Below are 18,234 nucleotides of genomic sequence, written 5' to 3'. Positions count from 1 at the left end.
TTCTCTGGTGAAGGACAAGGAGGCGGCCTGAGCGCTGGGATGCAGAGCTGGGGGGCACCCCCCAGCATCAGCAGCCCTTGGGGATCCCCAGAGGAGCCCGGCAGGGACCCGAGACCCTCCCCGATCCGCTGGGGCCCGTCCTCACCGGGCACCGGCCGGTCGGCGACGGCAGCGGGGCCCTCCCTCTCCGGAGACCGAGCCGCGGCAGGTCCCTCAGCCTCCGTGCCTGGGGCCCCCGTCTGGGTTCGGGCAGTCACCTCAAGCTGGGGTCACGGAGCGAGCATGCGCAGCAGGGCTTGTGGGGGGCCCATTCCTTGAGCTAGCTCGATTTCTCCGGGTCTTCCCCTCGCGGGGCAGAACTGGCGGCCTGACCAATCCCGTGCGGGGGCGGAGCCAGGGCTCGCGAGGGGGCAGGACCATGCCGTTATTGGGCGGTGGCCCCCGGGGGGCGGGGTTCAGCCTTCCAGTGGCCAGACTTCCAGTTTTGGGCGGGGCTCTCCCAGTACAAGGTGGGTGGGTTTAACTGAGACCACCCGACCTCCCCCAGTGTTTGACCTTGGCTCCACGCAGAGGAAGTCACAGCGTTTGTTTAAAGGCCTCGATCGTCTCCGTCGTTCTTGTGAGCGAGCAGAGGGAAGAACTTTCAGTATGCTCATCAAATCTACTGATTCCGCTCCGCCCAGCATCCCTGAGGACGCAGCATTTTTGCCATTGGTCCCTCCCCGACCCTCGGTCCAGCCCTCGCCATTGGCCCCTCCCTCGTTATTGGTGCTCCCCCACCCTCCCCCGCCACAGGTGCAGACCTCGTCCATCATCCCGGCCTTCGCCCATCGGTCCAGCCCGCACTCACAGCACACAGTCACTGCACACTGATTCTCTGACTACCCTGGGCGGTGGAGACCGGGATTGCTCCCACACGGGGAGCTGCGGGGCCTGGGGGCTGCTTTCCTGGACACTTGGCGTGTGGCGATCAGAGTGGCCCAGCATCCTCCGAGCTGACACCCGCCCTGCCTCTCACCCGCCTCCCCTCCTGCACGGCGCCCCGGGCCCCTCCGCTCACTGCGACCCTCCGCAGCCCTCCGCCCGTCCCCCTTCGCCCCGCTAGAGCCCCCACTCTTTTAGCTGCGCGTCCTAACGTTGGCAGAATGAAGACGCTGCTGCTCTCTAGAAAACGTCACTCCCCGGACACCCCTCTTCTTCTCCTCCTTTCTTTCTCTTGCTCTAAAGCTGCTCCTGGGCTCCCAGCAGGTGCAGGTCCAGGTGCCATGAGGCCTGCCTGACCTGGACTTCAGGCATTTCCCACGTTCTCCGCATCTTCTGCATCCGCCGTGTCCTCCAGTTCTCCCGCGTTCTCCTGTATCCTCCTCCTCAAGTCCAAATATCAGCAGAACCTGCAACTGCCTCTACAAAGGCTCCTAGCTCCCTCCTCCCCCGCCTCACCCCGCCACCGCCGCCCTGGCTCTGCAGATCCCTGATCACCACCCTCGGTTCAGCAGCCACGGCTTCCACCGAACTCCAATCCTTTCTCCAGGGGCCAGGTCATTTCCTGGGTATTCTTCAGAGTCATTCAAAGGCCTTCATGAATTTATTTGCCATTATCTATTAATAATCCACTAACTACTGGTTGTTTCTAATTTTATTACGTTATAAATATCTTTGTATCTAAATTCCTGACATCTGATTATTCCCTTTCTTGAAATTTCAAAAAATAGTAAAAGAAGGCAAATGTCTTAAGAGCTTTTTATTTTATTTTTGATAAGTTTTTTAAAAAATTATTTATTCATTTTTGTCTGCATTGGTTCTTCGTTGCTGCGCGCGGGCTTTTTCTAGTTGTTGCGAGCGGGGGCTACTCTTGGTTGTGGTGCGCGGGCTTCTCATTGCGGTGGCTTCTCCTGTTGCAGAACATGGGCTCTAGGCACGCGGGCTTCAGTAGTTGTGGCACGAGGGCTCAGTAGTTGTGGCTCGCAAGCTCTAGAGCACAAGCACACTAGTTGTGGCACACGGGCTTAGTTGCAGCATATGGGATCTTCCCGAACCAGGGATCAAACCCTTGTCCCCTGCACTGGCAGGCGGATTCTTAACCACTGTGTCACCAGGGAAGTCCATAAGAGCTTTTTAAACATGTTGCCAGATTGTCCCCAAGGAAGTGCACAAGCTTGGAGTCAGATGCCTGTGTTCAAATCCCAGCTCTGGCGTTAGCTTGCTGTATGACAAGCAACTGCTTCCCTGTCTCAGTTTTCTCATCTGATAAATGGGTATAATAACATCACTTACCTCATGGAGTCATTGTTAGAATTCACACAGTATTATCCTGTGGGTCGTGGGTTCCAACATTTATATTCCGTAGTCCAGCGGTTCTCAGGCTTTTTGGTCTCAGGACCCCTTTAAAGAGTGATTATACTCTTTAAATTATTGAGAAGCTTGAAGAGCTTTTGGTTGTGTAGGTTACATCTATCAATGTTTACAATATCAGAAATTTAACATGAGAATTTAAAATAGCAATAATAAATTCACTGCATAACTGTATCTTCAAACCAAAAATGAGTGAGAAGAGTGGCAATGTTCTACATTAAAAAAAAAAATCTGTTTGGGGACTTCCCTGGTTGTCCAATGGTTAAGACTCCTCACTCCCACCGCAGGGGACACGGATTCGATCCCTGGTCGCGGAACTAAGATCCCGTGTGGTATGGCCAAAAAAAGAAGAAAAAAATCTATTTAATATCACGTTTGAGAAAAGACAGCTGGGTTCGCATATCTGTGTCTGCCTTCACTCTATTGGGATACGCTGCTTTGGTTGAAGTACGTGAAGAAAATTTAGCTTCACATATAAAAAACTGGAAAAGGAAGGAATATTTTAATATCCTTTTCAGATAATTGTAGATATTCTTCTTTGATACTACACCAACACTCAAAACATGGTAGTTTTTTGAAGGTTAGTTGCAACATGGAATCTGAGATGTTATCAGTGAGCTTTTTGTGTTCTATTACATGAAAATCCATTGATCTGTCTTGCACTTTGAAAGGCTCTTTTACCCTCATGTGATTTCATAAATCATGTGTTGGTCTTTTCGAAAATATTTGTTCATTGACTTATACAGATCTTGCAAATGTTGACACATCTCATTATACAATATAAATAAAATGTATAACATTCATTAATACTGCCACCAATCTTAACACAAAAGTCTGGCAATATTGGGAAGCTGTGAAGCTAAAGGTGGCATACAAGTTTTCCAAAATTGTACTTTTTGCCAGAAGACTTAGAATTTTATCATTGGCAATAAATTCTGTCAGTTTGGTGTCACTGCCTTGATTCACACTAAGAGTTACCATTGCTTCTGCATCATCAGTGCAAAGTCATCACAGTGAAAAAGGCAAACATTGTCTCAGTATTACTATGAAAATAATCATGGATCTTCTGAAAAGTCTTTGGGAACCCCCAGGGGCCACCAGAACACACCTTGAGAACAGCTGCACTTTCATTTTTCTATTATCTTGTTCATCTTTTTCTTACTGATTTAAGAAACATTTTTATTGAACTCAGATTAACCCTAGTGTTCCACATGTGATGGAAATATTTTATTATTTACATTTGGTGGGGGAGGAAGTTGGGAAAATAGGTGTATGATAGGTGTGTGTGTTTACACATCTGAATCTTTATTTATTTGTTTGTTTGTTTGTTTATTTTTTGGCGGCACCTCGCAGCTTGTGGGATCTTAGTTTCCCAACCAGGGATTGAACCCGTGTCCTTGGCAGTGAAAGCACAGAGTCCTAACCACTGGACCACCAGGGAATTCCCTACACAGCTGCATCTAGTGGTCTTTTCCAATTTGAGTTTCTCTGTTTTTTAAAATTATCCTAAGCAAGTTCTTCCCATACTTACTTGAATAAATACTGGATAGTTTCTGTATTAGTTTGTCAGAGATGCTGAACAAGGTATCACAAACTGAGTGGCTTAAACAACAGAAAATTTTTCCTGGTAGTTCTGGAAGCCAGAAGTTTGAGATCAAGGTGTGGATTGGGTGGGCTCCTTCTGAGGGCTGGGAGGGAGAATCTGTTCCAGGCCTCTCTCCTTGGCTTCTAGATGCATTACCCTGATCTCTGCTTTGTCTGCACACAGTGTTCTCCCCATGTGCATTTCTGTGTTCAGATTTCCCCTTTTTAAAAGGACACCTGTCGTTTCGGTTGTGTCCACCCTAATGACTTCACCTAACTCAATCATCTGCAAAGACCCTGTTTCTAAACAAGGTCACATTCACAGGCACTGGGGATTAGGACTTAAACTTCTTTGGGTGGGGGGGTGGGGACATAATTCAACCCATAGCATTTTCTTTTACCTTTTTCTAAAGGTTTGATAATTTCTCCCTTTCCACTTGATTCTCTCATGTTTTGGAATTTATTTATTTATTTATATATATTATCAAATCGTTTCAAAATACTGATACTGCTTAGGGACTTGTCTCTAATTTTAATTGATTGAAAATTAAGTTTCTCATTGCCCCCCAAACCAGGGATTGAACCTGTGCCCCCTGCAGTGGAAGGTGGAAGCACGGAGTCTTAACCACTGCACTGCCAGTGAAGTCCCCTGGAATTTATTTATTCAACAAATGTGTGTTCAATAGCTACTATTTACTTGACACTGTGAACTTGGGAACCTCAGTGAACAAAATAAAGATCCTGCTCTCCAGGAACCCATATTGTAGGGTCAATGGAGGAGACATAATAAAATAGATATAATAAGTGATCGAGTTATATAGTTTGTTTAAAGTTATATACCTTGCTATATATCAATAGTTTGTGCTATCTGAGGGAATGTTTTGGATTATGGAAATGTTCCATTTCTCGATTGGGGCAGTGGTTATATTTGTATATGGCAAATGTACATTTCCAAAGGGAAATTTTTATCCTATGTCAACTGTATTTCAAGAAAATTGATTTTGTAAAAAGCGTTGTGAAAGAAAGAAGGAAGGAAGGAAGGAAGGAAGGAAGGAAGGAAGGAAGGAAGGAAGGAAGGAAGGAAGGAAGGAAGGAGATCGAAAGGGGGGCCTGCAATTAGTATTGCGATTTATGTTGGAATTCGGGGTGGAGTAAGGATGTCACCGCATTCTTCGGATAGCGGGCCAAATGCCGGGTCATTGCTGAGGAATCCTTTCTGGCCCAAACGCCACCCTCCCCGCCACCCCCGCAGAAGGCAAGTTAGAGCCGATGCCCAGGCCTCAAAAGGGCCTGGGTGGGCTTCCGGGGTCCACTGGGCCCGACGGCGTCCGCGCGCGCCCCCTCCCGGCCGCCAGGAGAATCAGCCATACATTGTCCACGGCGGGAAACATGGGTGAGATCGTAATCCGCTCTCCACGTTGACCGAGGAAAAGCACAGAGGTCGTGTGCACAGAGCGAAGGGGTGTTTTGTCTGGTCTCCCCTCCCCCACCCCCCGTTACCGAATAACTAGAAGACCTCCTGTTTATCCTTCTGACATAGTTGTTGCATCGCAATTTCGCTCCTTGGCCTATGCTGACGCGACACGGATTTAGCTTCAAGGCTTTTTGAATTTTTTTTTTTTTTTTTTTTTTTTGAATTATTGATAACAGTGAAACAAATATAACGTAACTCGGATGTCCATCTAATGATGACTGGATAAATAAATGTGGGCTATCCCTGCAATGCAATATTGTTCAGCCATAATAAGAGACAAAATACAGATATCTGCTACACCGCGAAGGAACCTGGGAGACCATACTCTGGTGAAAGAAGCCAGACACAAAAGGACAAATACTGCATGATTCCATTCATGTGAAATGCCCAGGACAGGCAAATCTATAGAGACAAAGTAGATTAGTGATTGCCGGTGGCTGGGAGATTTGGGGGGAAATGGGGAGTGACTGCTAAAAGGGGACTGGGTTTCTTTTGGGGTAATGACAATGTTCTGTGATTAGATAATGATGATGGTTGCACAGCGTTGTAAATATACTAAAAGCCACAAAATTGTACACTCTAAAATGGTGAATATCGGGAGTTCCCTGGTCATCTAGTGGTTAGGATTCAGGGCTTTCACTGCCGAGGGCCCATGTTCAGTCCCTGGCTGGGGAATTAAGATCCCACAAACCATGCGGCCAAAACAAACAAACAAACAAAGATAAAAAATGAAGGATCAAGAAGTGGCATATAGGGGCTTCCCTGGTGGTGCAGTGGTTAAGAATCTGCCTGCCAATGCAGGGGACACGGGTTCGAGCCCTGGTCCTGGAAGATCTCACATGCCACGGAGCAACTAAGCCCACGTTCTACAACTACTGAAGCCTGTGTGCCTAGAGCCCGTGCCCCACAAGAGAAGCCACCGCAATGAGAAGCCCGCACACTGCAACGAAGAGTAGCCCCTGCTTGCCGCAAATAGAGAAAGCCCCCGCGCAGCAACGAAGACCCAACACAGCCAAAAATAAATAAATAAATAAAAAATTTTAAAAAGTGGCATATATATTAAAACTGCTCCCTCAAGAATGGTTTGTATATCCATAGCCATAATTTCAGTTACTTTATATAATTTCACTTTATTTTTTAAGATTTTAAACATCTTTATTGAAGTATAATTGCTTTACAATGGTGTGTTAGTTTCTACTTTATAACAAAGTGAATCAGCTATACATATACATGTATCCCCATATCTCCTCCCTCTTGTGTCTCCCTCCCACTCTCCCTATCCCACCCCTTTAATTTCATTTTAAATACCAAAAAGTGAAACTAAAATATCTTTTGTTCCTTGATTCTAGACACGCATTTTCTGCCTATATTCATAACTTCTTTCACATTAAAATCATTGTTTAAACAGTACTTGCAAAGATCACTGATATGTTTTGTATTGATCCTGCCCTCATTGGCGTTAGTGGATACTGGCTTCACTGTACATTTTTCAATCAGATGGTGTAAGTGTTGAAGTGGCCTTTACATAGGTGAGGAAGGGATGTGTACTCCAGCGAGTGTACCATTGGAATCATATTACAAATGTGCCCTATGCTTAGGCACATGTATCCACAGGAGATGGTGGTTCTCATTTCTAAAGTATTCAGTTTCAGTTTCAATCCTGGGATAAATATATCTTGAAACTTTATCTCTTTTTCTTTAGTAGCTTGAAAAGTAAAAAATTTTTTAATTGATTAATTTATTTTTGGCTGCTTTGGGACTGTATTGGGTCTTCGTTGCTGCACGCGGGCTTTTCTGTAGTTGTGGCAAGCAGGGGCTACTCTTCGTTGTGGTGCGCGGGCTTCTCATTGCATTGGCTTCTCTTGTGGAACACGGGCTCCAGGCGCACGGGCTTCAGTAGTTGTGGCACATGGACTTAGTTGCTCCATGGCATGTGGGATCTTCCTGGACCAGGGCTCGAACCCGTGTCCCCTGCATTGGCAGGATGATTCTTAACCACTGGGACACCAGGGAAGTCCCTCCATGGTTCATATTTTTAAAATAAAATAGAACTAATGAAAATTTGGATCATACATACATTTTAAATTACTAATGGCTGTACAAATATTCTAGGTGGTTGTCACTGATTGGAGGAGGCTAAGGAGACATGACAGAGAAATACATTTGGGATCCTGGGTTAGATCCTGGACCCGAGAAGGACATTAGTGGAAAATCTGGTGAAATTTGAGGGCTTTAGTTAATGGGATTGTATCAATGTTCTTTTCTATGGTTGATTACTATGGTTATGTAAGATGCTAACATTAGGGAAAGCTGGGTGGAGGATATATGGGAAAACTCTATACTTTTTTTTCAGCTTTTCTCTGAATATAAGATTATTTCAAAAGACAAAGTTTTAAAAATTCTAGTTTGTGGTTAGAGAAATGTGTCTTCTCCACACTTTATTGTATAATAAATACAATTTATTGTGTCCCCCAAAAGATGCATTCAAGTCTTAACCCCCAGTAGTTGTGAATGTGACCTTATTTGGAAATACGGTCTTTGCAGACGTAAAAAGTTAAGGATATCAAGCGGAAATCATCATGGATTTAGGGTGGGCTCTAAATCCAATGACTGGTGTCTTTCTAAGGGCAAAGAAAGGGGATGGGGACACAGACACACAGAGAGACACAGGCAAGAAGGCCATGTGAAGATGGAAGCAGAGATTGGAGTAACGTGTCCATAAGCCAAGGAATGCTGGACCCACCAGAAGCTGAAAGAGGCAGGGAAGGATCCTCCCCTAGAACCTTCAGAGGGAGTGACAACCAGATTTTGGACTTCTGAACTCCAGAAGTGAGAGAGAATAAAATTCTGTTGTTTTGAGACACAAAGTTCATTGGCTGGAGCGGCGGCTGCGCGGGTCGCGATGCTGTGAGATCTGCGGGCGCTGGTAAATCGGGCCCAGGATGTAGAGCTGGCCGTGCCTGACGGCGAGCCTGACGCGGAATTGGGTGGGATAGAGAGAAGGGGGCAGTAGTCGGGGGTGAGGAGAAGGAGGAGGAGGCGGCGAATCGCTTGTAAATGGCTCCGAAGCATGACCTGAAGCCTGAATTCCAGGAGGGTGAGTCTGAGCCCCTGGGGAAAAGGCATCTAACAGCGTGTAAGAGGGAGAGGGAGAAAAATTGTAATAGGGGCGGGGCAGGCGCCAGCTATAGCAGCCTCGCTGCTCTAGCAACCCCCGCTCAGCCATTGGTGGGCGCAGCAGCGGACCCCTCCCCAAAGCGAGAAACTGTCAATGACCACAGGTAGTGGTCCCGCTCAGCCACTGGTGGGCGCCACAGTGGGCCTCTGCTCTTCCTCTCTTCTCTATAAAAGGAGTCGGAATTTGGACTGAGGTAAAATGTTTTGTTTTGTTTTGTTTTTTAGATGCTAGTCTGCCACCTTCTGGGTCTGCTAGCTTTCTGATTCAAATTGCTATTCCTTGTTCCAAAAAAAAAAGAAAAGAAAAGACACACCGTTCGTGGTGGTTTATTGTGGCAGCCCCAGAGAACAGATACACCTACTTCGGATTGTCTCTGCACCAAAACATCCAGAGGGACAAGGTCCAATCCACCAGAAATGAGAACTGTAATTGGGGGCAATGAAGACGGAAAGACTGTACTTTTACTTTACGTTTACTTTGTAAAATTTCTCTTCTGTGTGGACGGTCTTATGAACTGAAAATGACTGAGGCAGTGAAGGCTGGAAAAGAGGTCACCAGGGGAAGGTGATGCTGGAGGTCCCACTGTCCCCTTTTGGGTCAAGGACCACAGGAAGGGGAAACCTCAGGGACCCTACCTAGTGGCTGGTTTTCCAGGTAGAGGGGGCCCAGGAGTATGAGGTCCTGTGACATAACAAGAAATATACAGTAGGGCTTCCCTAGTGGTGCAATGGTTGAGAATCCGCCTGCCAGTGTAGGGGACACGGGTTCGATCCCTGGTCCAGGAAGATCCCGCACACCACGGAGCAACTAAGCCTGTGTGCCACGACTACTGAAGCCCGCGCGCCCAGAGCCCATGCTCCGCAACAAGAGGAGCTACCACGATGAGAAGCCCACGAACCCACGAACCGCAGCGAAGAGTAGCCCCTGCTCGCCGCGACCAGAGAAAAGCCCACACGCAGCAATGAAGACTCAACGCAGCCAGAAACAATAAATAAATAAAATAAAATAATAAAATAAATTTATTTAAAAAAAGAGAGAATTATACAGTATATTTGATCTCTGCCTGTGGTTCCGGACACAGAGCTCCCAAATCCCTTGGAATTTCCTGGGTGACAGGAGTGTCATTTGTTCTAATGTGGTGGCTCTGGGTGGTTAGGTTCAGGATGAGGGCTGCCACCAGAAAGACCAAGGCTTGATTAGAAACTTAGAACTTTCAGCCCCATCCTCTGGGGAGGGAACAGGGTCTGGAGATTGAGTTAATGATCAGTCACGCCCATGTGATGAACCCTCCATACACATCCGTGAACTATGGGATTTGGAGAGCCTCCGGGTTGGTGAACACCCAGAGGTGCTGGAAGGGTGGTGCACCCAGAGAGGGCATGGAAGCTCCTCGCCCCTTCCCTCATACCTTGTCTAGTGCATCTCTTCCATCTGGCTGTTCCTCAGCCATGTCCTTCATGATAAACCCGTAACTTTTTTTTTTTTTTTTTTAGCCACGCTGCGCCCCTTGTGGGATTTTAATTCTCCAACCAGGGATTGAACCCGGGCTCTCAGCAGTGTAAGCACAGAGTCCTAACCACTGGACCTCCAGGGAATTCCCTTTCATTGTTAAAAAATTTGTTTTATTGAAGTATAGTTGATTTACAATGCTGTGTTTATTTCTGCTGTACAGCAAAGTGATTCAGTTATACATATATGTTCTTTTTCATATTCTTTTACGTTATGGTTTATCACAGGGTATCTCTGTGCTATAGAGTAGGACCTTGTTGTTTATCCATTCTATATGTAATAGTTTGCATCTGCTAATCCCAAACTCCCACATTTTTCTTTTTTAATTGAGATTTAATTCACATGCCATAATATCCACCATCTTTTTCCTTTAAACAATTTTACTTATTTGTTTTTTTAAAGGAGCAGTCTTTTTTAAAATTAATTAATTAAATTTTTTGGCTGCATCAGGTCTTAGTCGCAGCATGCGGGCTCAGTAGTTGCAGCGCATGGACTTAGTTGTCCAACGGCATATGGGATCTTAGTTCCCTGACCAGAGATCAAACCTGTGTCCCCTGCAGTGGAAGGTGGATTCTTTTTTTTTAATATAAATTTATTTATTTATGGCTGAGTTGGGTCTTCGTTGCTGCGCGCAGGCTTTCTCTAGTTGCCGCGAGTGGGGGCTACTCTTCGTTGTGGCGTGTGGGTTTCTCATTGCAGTGGCTTCTCTTTGTTGTGGAGCATGGGCTCTAGGTGCGCGGGCTTCAGTAGTTGTGGCACGTGGGCTCAGTAGCTGTGTCTCGCCGGTTCTAGAGTGCAGGCTCAGTAGTTGTGGCACACAGTCTTCATTGCTCTGCAGCATGTGGGAATATTCCAGGACCAGAGCTCGAACCCGTGTCCCCTGCATTGGCAGGCAGATTCTTAACCACTGCGTCACCAGGGAAGTCCCAACAATTTTATTTTATTTTATTTTATTTTATTTATTTATTTTTTGGCCATACCTCGGGGCTTGCAGGATCTCAGTTCCCCAACCAGGAACTGAACCCTGGTCATGGCAGTGAAAGTGCCGAATCCTAACCACTAGACCACCAGGGAACTCCCTAAACCCGTATCTTAGTAAGGAAACTGTTTTCCTGGGTTCTGTGAGCCCTTCTGGCAAATTATTAAACCCAAGAAGGGGGTCATGGGAACACATGATCTGTAGCCAAGTCAGACAGATGTGGGTAACCTGGGGACCCACTACCTGGGATTGGCATCTGAAGTGGGAGCAGTATTGTAGGACTGAGCCTTTAACATGTGGGGTCTGTGCTAAATTCTGTCAGTGTCAGAATTAAGTCATAGAAATCTTAGTTGGTGTCCACAGGAAATTGGAAAATTGGTGGGTGTGAAAAATCCCACACATTTGGTGTGAGAAGTGTTGGTGTGTGACTGTGAGTGTAGGAGAGGGAAAGCAGGGTGTTTTTTCCTTTTCAGGACCTCAGGGCACAGAGGCCCCATAGAGCCTCCCTGGGGCTGAGAGGTGGCCCAGGCCAGACAGCCCTGATGAAGGGCCAGGTCGGGGCTGGTTGGGGGTGGGGAGGGCCCAGGGCTGCTAGGGTTGGAGCTGGGCCTCAAAGGACCAAGAATCCTGGGATTTGGAGCCCACTTCTGGAAAAGAGTCAGGCACACACAGTAGGCACTGAATACATGTGCATTCAGTGAATTTTTATTTTTGCCCACAAATTGACTTTGTTCATACCTCAATGGTAAAATGTTGCCTCACAGCATTCCCATCCCCAGGAAGGTGGGCTCTCCTGTCTGTAGGGGGCTTGGAGAGGATTCTTGTCAATACATTTAAGGGTATGGGGGTGGGGTCAGGCAGGGCCCAGAATTGACCATGGGAGGAGGACAATGGTGGCCAGTTGGGTGGGGCGGCCAGGCCAAGGGAGGGGGTCTCCCACTACCCTCTCGCCACCTCACTTGTGCCTCCCCCAAACCATGCCCAGGCCTCCCTCTTACTCAGGCACTCCCTGACCCCTACTTCCGGCCACCCTGGGACCTCCCACGGTGCAAGCTCCGGCTTGCTCTGCTCTTCATCCAGCTGTATAAGGCCATCCTGTCAATCATTATTATCACAGTGTGCCACACTGCCGACCCGGAGGCCGTTAATTTCAGGGCCGGAGGAAACGGGGCAGGGTGACCCCACAGGATGGAGACAGTAAGGGGACTGTAGGGCTCAGGGTCCCAGGCTGACACGGGGGCAGGAACCAGAGAAAAGACAGGGACACTCGAGATGCCCCCTCCCCAGCTGAGCAGAAAGAATGGGCTCCAAGGTAGATGCCAGCCTTACCCCACCCTCTGTAGTGACAATCTGGTGGCCTCAGGGCAGTGACTTGGCCCCTCAGAGCTCTGCCTCCTCACAGCTCATGGAGATGGCACCCTCCACCCCCTGGGCTTGTGGGAGGAAACAAGTGGACATATTGTGGCACCTGGGACAGGGCTGGCTGCAGGGAGTGCTTCCAGGTGAGCCAGGTACAGGCCCCAGGGTCTGGGGGGAGGGGGTCCCTCTGGCTCCTCAAGCACGGCTCCAGACATGCCTGGACCCCTGGCAGGGGATGGAGGCTGAGGGGTCCCTCAGGTCCCCTGAAGCTCCTGGCCTGTAGCTGGGGATGTCTTGGGGTCTCAGTCCAGGGGAAGCAGCCCCCTACCCCTCCCCCCATCCCTGGAGACTTTATTTGTCCTGGAAGCAACCAGGGTCCTGTTCTTGTCCTGGTAGCTGGCGGCTGGGCCTGGTCAGGCCTGGCTGATTGCGAGGGGGGACATGTCTCTCAACATGTTGATGGCCATTGCCGTGGGCATCTCTCCTGCCACCATCTTCTCAAGATATCAGAGCTCACCCCTGTGTGTGGGGCGGGGACATGCCTAGTCATCTTCCTTCCCACACACTCTGATTTCCCCAAGACCCCCGGGGATCCCCTCCCCAGAGGCTGAGCCCAGGGCCTTGGGCTCAGGAGTCCCTCCACAGGCCTGGGGATGCTCACATCCCCCTCAGGACTCTGGGCTGGGGGCCCATTGCCTCCCCACAGCCCTGCAGAGCCACCTTCCCCAGCCGCAAAGGGAACACACCCCAGGGACTGTCACAGCGCCTGCTCCCTCCACCCACCCCACATCCCTGCTCTGCCAGGGGCCTTGGGTCTCTGCAGTTCTGGTTTCTGGTTTCTGGTGTTGACAGGGGAGGCAGCGGCAGAAGGCTGGAGCTGAGAGGAGGAGGGTCACATGTCCTGCCTCGCCCCACTCCGCCAGTGGCTGTCCTGCTCCTGGCCTCACTCCTTCCAGGCTACAGCTCTGGCTGGACTCCTCCCAGGGCCCCTTTGGGCCTATGGTTGGTGACAGCTTCCCCTGGGGTCAGCCCTCATGGCTACCTGTACCCTGACCCACTTCAGGAAACTGTCTCCTGAGTGAGCTCCTGCAGCCGCTGGTCTGGCCCCCTCCCTTCTGCCCTCTCCTCTTGCCCATCCTCCTCAGCCTCCTCCAGCTGCCCCCTCCAACTTGCAGCCCCAGGCTTGGCCACTGGGCCCCTCTCCTCTGCTTGCCATGTCATCTGGGAACACCCACCAGCAGCTCCCTGACCCCCGCCCCCACTCTGCCCCTTTTCACGTCCACCAGGCAATTTTGAAATTTTGTTCCTGCTCAGGATCCTGATGCCCCCCTCCCCCATCTCACTGCTCCCAGCAGGATCCTCTGGTCCTGAGAACATGCCATGGGACAAGCCTGGAGCTGACTTGAGGGGGATGGTCCTCTGGCAGGTGACAGTGGGGTGGGGGACCCCAGGGATTGCTGGGTGCAGAGGAAGGAGCAGCTTGGCACCCTCCCTCCCCTGCCCCACTCACACTCCCTGCCCAATTCCCCCTACTCCCTAGCGAGTTCAAAGGTACCCCCACATGCTGGTGGGGCAGCTCTCCCACCCTGGTCCCCTGCCCGGCACCGGGTCCTCACCTTCTGAAGAGAGCCAAGCTCTCTCCTCTCTGGCTCTTAGCCTCTAGCTAGGCCAGGACACGAAATGGACTTGGGCGTGCTATTTCCTTGCTCCTCCCTCCTGTGCCCGCATGATGGCTTCTTAGAAAAACAGTGGCTTCACTGAAACCACGTGACATTTTTCTGAGGCTATGATGGTTCATTTCATTTTCTCTTTCACCTGCTCTACAATAAAAGCATTTAAGATGTACCTAGTTGTGGGACAACTAAGGGCACTGTGGGTGCAGGTGAGGGGGAGAGGGAGCACCCAGCTCCTGGGCAGGCTTCCCATGTGGCTGGTAGAGGAGGAATGTAAAGGCACTGGGCCACTAGCTGCAGGAAGTGGGGCCAAAGACTCCACAGTTCTGAGCCCTTTGGAGAGGAGGCTGAGCTCCTTGTGTAAGCACAGCTTTAAGTGCAGCCCCTATGTCCAATCCCTGCCCTCTCAGTCTGTAGCCCCCAGCTCATACTCATTAGAATCCCTGGAGCCAACATTTTTGGCAGGAGATGCTTACCCTGGGAGCTCGCAGCTGGGAGCCTTCAGTCCTGGGAGACTTCCTGGAGGAGGTGATACTTGGGCTTGGGAAGGCAGTGACCAAGGGGTGTCCTGGGGAGGGCTAGCAGGAGGGAGACTGAGGCTTCCTGGGGACAGGTCCTGCGGGGGGGGCCCAGGGTCCCTGACACATACAAAATGCCACTCATCTTACCATCTGCCGTCCACCACCCACCATCCCTGTATCTCTGCATCTAACAACCTACCTTTGTGGAGAATGCAGCCTGCCTGATACGTGTGCCTTGACAACCAGGAGAATAGAGTTCCTCTCTTAACATGAGGTTGTTTCACCGTTACTTTAACTAATATCCTATAGATGGGTATTTAGCTTTTTCCCATTTTTTTTCATATTATGAACTTGTGCCAACACTATGCATGCATGGATGTCGCCTTCTGATCTTCAGCTGGCACGGCACTCTGTGACCCCTCCAGGGAGCGGCTCCCACCAAGGCTCTGGGGGCTCTGAGGTGTGAGGGTACCAGTTGGGGGAGTACCGCTTTATATTTTTATAAAATATGTTTATAATTTTTAAGTGATGGGATTTTGGTTGATCTTTTACTTTTCAGTGTTTGGGGGTTTTTTCCTCAGTATTTTTTAAAATAAAAAAGTGGCGGGGAATTCCCTGGTGGTCCAATGGTTAAGACTCCATGCTTCCACTGTAGGGGATGTCAGTTGACCCCTGGTTGGGGAACTAAGATCCCACATGCCATGCAGCATGGCCAAAAATTAAAAAAAAAAAAAGTGCCACGTCTGGCAGTCATAATTCATCTGAATTTTCATAAAGCCTCAACTGCTAACCTCTCCAAAGAGACTAAATATGCAGTCCTAACAAAATAAAGTTAGTGCTTTAAAAGCTCTAGAAACCCCCAAATTACAGACAGCATCCACCCCGAGAAGGAAGGGATGGGGAGCACGGTGCTGCCCTGGGCCAGGGCGTGTTGCATAAGGACTGCCGGCCACAGGGAAGGAGGCAGTGCCTGTGAAGACTCGGGACCAGGACAACCCTTGTTGTCCATGGAAGGGCTTCCCTTATCAGGGTCCTGTCCTGGGCACAAGATCAGGGTCATCTTCCAGGGCCTTGGATCCGAGGTTTCTTTGGGGGCCGAGTGCTGTTGGGAGGTTGCTCAGGCAGACACTCTGACTGGTGTGTGCCCCCCTCAACCTGAGCTGAGGCTACCTGGTCCCAGCCAGGCCATCGAGCCCACACAGGGCCTGGAAGCTACCAGGCCTGGCCAGGACCATGCTCACAGGCCTGTTGGAGGGGGCGAGCTGGGACTGGGGACCTCCAGATCAAAAGACCATGTTGGAAACCCTCACAGTTGGCCCAGTGTGCCTCAACATCAGCCCTGGGAGCTGCCCTCCTGCTGGGGCCTGGTCTCCCTCTGGAAGGGAGGGTGAGATCCTTTTCGAGACCTCCTGCCCTCCCACCCCATTTACACCCTCCCTGCTGTTCCCATGATTGGTAATTGCCTATTATTTGTTTGTTTATGGTCTGTATTGCCTTGGGTGGAATGGCAGCTCCAGGATTCCTGGGTCCAGAAATCAAGAGGTGGAGGTGGGAGAGGCTCCACTCACCCCTGCCCCAGAGGTCACCAGCACCTCAGGCTCCGGTGGGCCAGCAGCTTAAGTTCCAGAAGGAGGAGTGCTTCCACTGGGGTGTTGCGAGGAGGCCAGGGAATCAGAGGTTGAAGGCACTGGCAAGGCCTGTCCGCCTGGGGGAACAAGCAGAGGCAGGTGTGCACGTTGAATCTTCTTCAAGTAGAAGGAAAAGAGGCTACAAAAAGGCCTGGTTCTGAGGCCCTATTAAGGAGTTTGAGAGTTTATCCTGAAGGCATTTGGGAGAACTTTAAGCATTTCAGAAGGTTGCATTTTAGATATCTTACTCTGATGAGATAGACGCTAAAGTGTTAACTGTGGTTGTTTCTGGGGGCAGGGAATTGCCTCTGTGCGGTTTGACTTTTCGCTTATCTGTATTTTCTCGTTTTCTACAATGACTATGGCTTACCTATATGGATGAGGTTTCACGGGGCTGCCATAACAAATGTCACAAACGGCATGGCACAAAACAACAGGAATTTGTCACAATCTGGAGGCCAGAAGTCCTAAATTGAGGTGTTGCAGAGCCTCCCACCCTCCAACTTCTGGTGGCTGCTGGCATTCCTAGGTTTGTGGCTGCACCACTCTAATTTCTGCCTCCATCTTCCCATGGCCTCTCCTGTGCATCTCTGCGTCTCCTCTTCCTTTAAGGACATCAGTCACTGGATTGAAGACCCACTCCAAACTCATGGTGATTTCTTCTGGAGATCCTTAACTGGTTACCTATGCAAAGCCCTTTATTCCAAGTAAGGTCATGTTCTGTGGTTCTGGATGGACATGAAGTTTGGGGGGCCACTAGTCAACCTACTACACTGTAGGATACAAATGAAGTTTCAAAGGAAAATTTAAAAATCTTTTTGGGGGTCCCATGAAGGTTGGAGGGGAAGCCCAGAGGCTGGGAACCCGGAGAAGAGTCCACCTTTAGAGTCTAGAAAGGAAAACATTTGTTCACACAGAGACCTGCATAGTAACATTCATAGCAGCGCTGTTCACAATAGCCAAAATGTGGAAACAACTCAAATGTCCATCAGTGAACACATGGGTAAACAAAATGTGGTATATATACATTCAGTGGGATATTATTCAGCCATAGTAAGGAATGAAATTCTGATACATGCTACAATATAAACCTTAAAGACATTATGCTAAGTACAAGAAGCCAGATACCAAAGGACAGAACTTTATGATTCCACCCTATGAGTGTTGGGCTGCACACAACAGGCCTACAATGCCTGCATTGCCTAGCTTTAAGAATGAAGAAAGAGCCCAGAGTCATCAACACAGATGGCAAAGGTTTAATGGATAGGGGGTTCTTATAGTTATCCATTTTATACATATTAGTGTATATATGTCAATCTCAGTCTCCTAAATCACACCACCAACTAATAAGAACGTGCTGTATAAAAAAATAAAATCCAAAAACCAAAGCTGGCTTACACACACACACACACACACACACACACACACACACACAAATAATAATAATGGATAGGGGGGATCTTACATGTCTGAAGCAAGGTCCCGGAGCAGATCCCCACCGTGTGCAGCTGAGGGTGGGCAGGACATAATGGCAGTCTTCTCTGTGGGGAGGGGTGGGAGGTTTGATTACCAGTTATAGGGGCATGCCCCTCACTGCCCCTTTGATAAGAACAATCACTAGCTGGGGCCTGGAGCAAGTACATAGGCAGGTCAGTCATGTGCTTAAGATATAGGTGAAGCAGGCACTGGTCGGGCAGGGGAATATACAGAGAGCAAGAGAACAGCCATCTCGAGTGGCCTGACCATACAATGAGGTACCTAGAATAGACAAATTCATAGAGACAGAAGATAGAATAGAGGTTACCAGGGGCTGGGGGGAGGGGGGAGTGAGGAGCTGGTCTTTAATGAGTCCAGAGTTTCAGTTTGGGGGATGAAAAAAATCTGGAGGGCTTCCCTGGTGGCGCAGTGGTTGAGAGTCCGCCTGCCAATGCAGGGGACATGGGTTTGTGCCCCGGTCCGGGAAGATCCCACATGCTG

At 49.2% G+C, this 18,234-nt stretch overlaps 2 protein-coding genes across 5 annotated transcripts in view; both read right to left on the bottom strand.

Moving 5' to 3' along the window:
• The window catches only part of FLYWCH1 (FLYWCH-type zinc finger 1), a 44,968-nt gene extending 44,759 nt beyond the window's left edge, over window positions 1-209 (bottom strand). For both annotated transcript variants that reach the window (XM_024759635.1, XM_024759634.1), the window contains exon 1: window positions 146-209. The gene's annotated coding sequence lies outside the window, so the exon portion shown is untranslated. The remainder of the gene's footprint in view (window positions 1-145) is intronic.
• Window positions 1-334, bottom strand: part of FLYWCH2 (FLYWCH family member 2) — a 7,692-nt gene extending 7,358 nt beyond the window's left edge. Inside the window, exon 1 of one of the 3 annotated variants that reach the window (XM_024759638.1) lies at window positions 258-334. The gene's annotated coding sequence lies outside the window, so the exon portion shown is untranslated. Of the gene's footprint in view, window positions 1-145 lie in introns of all 3 variants that reach the window. The other 2 variants (XM_024759636.1, XM_024759637.1) reach the window with 2 other exon arrangements.
• Window positions 335-18,234: the final 17,900 nt, after the last annotated feature.

This window comes from Neophocaena asiaeorientalis, unplaced genomic scaffold, assembly GCF_003031525.2.
Source record: "Neophocaena asiaeorientalis asiaeorientalis breed wild unplaced genomic scaffold, Neophocaena_asiaeorientalis_V1.1 scaffold254, whole genome shotgun sequence".
NCBI classification, from domain to species: domain Eukaryota; kingdom Metazoa; phylum Chordata; class Mammalia; order Artiodactyla; family Phocoenidae; genus Neophocaena; species Neophocaena asiaeorientalis.
This window is presented reverse-complemented; position numbering and strand designations above follow the sequence as displayed.